This window comes from Notamacropus eugenii, chromosome 1 (genome assembly GCF_028372415.1).
Source record: "Notamacropus eugenii isolate mMacEug1 chromosome 1, mMacEug1.pri_v2, whole genome shotgun sequence".
Classification (NCBI taxonomy): domain Eukaryota; kingdom Metazoa; phylum Chordata; class Mammalia; order Diprotodontia; family Macropodidae; genus Notamacropus; species Notamacropus eugenii.
The window spans coordinates 365,015,367-365,016,282 of record NC_092872.1 but is presented as its reverse complement, the minus strand read 5'-3'; positions in this window follow the sequence as shown (position 1 = coordinate 365,016,282).

The window sequence follows — 916 nt, the reverse complement described above, 5'->3', positions numbered from 1 at the left end:
GGGAACCGCGTCCAGCCTCCAGACACCTTCACCCCAACCCCGGCGGAAGTGTGCCTCTGCCCTCCCCCCCCCGCCCCGCCTCGGGGCACGCCCACCCCGATACTGCGCAAGAGCGGCGGAGGGAACAGGCTGGCTCTCCTCCGCCTCGTGCCTTCCTCATTCCTACACCTCCGTGCTCCCGCCCTGAACCCAGGCCCCCTGGCTCTCCCTTGTTTGCCCAACCTCTCAGCGCGAGAGCGCCCAGGAGCCTGCGTCCTTCCTCCCACAACCACCCGGGCGCCGCCTTGCTCCCCCGCCCCCTTCAGGGTGCCGAGCAGGCGCACTGCCGCTCCCAAGCCTCGCACGGGGCCCTGCCTCCCATGCTCCTCCGCTTGGCCTTGGCACCTGCCCTGGAATGAAAAGGATGGACCCTTTGCGTTGGAAAAACACCGAGAGATGCGTACGAGGGTCCTAAAGAAGATGGGGGAGGGGACGGGGGAAGCGTTTCTCACGAGTCTGGGAGAAGGGGCGCGAAGACCTCGAGCCGCTGGTGGCGTCGTAGCCTCTGGGGCCCCGGAGCCGCCTTTGTCCGGACCCCGAAAGTGGAGGGAGGCGGACACACTTCCCTTAGGTGTAGATTGAAAGGAAAACTTGGCCACGCCGCTGCCAGGGTCAGAAACAGGGTCACCAGTGGGTGAAAGGAAAAGGAGATGACCAGCAGGAGTCCGATAGTAAATACGGCAAAGGGCAAACAAAGACAGGGGAGCCCGGCAGGGATTGGGGCACGGCAGGTTTCCTTGGCATCTTTCAGAGGCCGGCCTTCTTTCCTGGGCGTTTGGTAACATGTGGGATGGCTCAGGTCCCTACAAAAATCAATGACTCAGAGGCCTCTCAAAGTGATGACAGAAAAGAGATTTATTCGATTCTCGAGAATCTG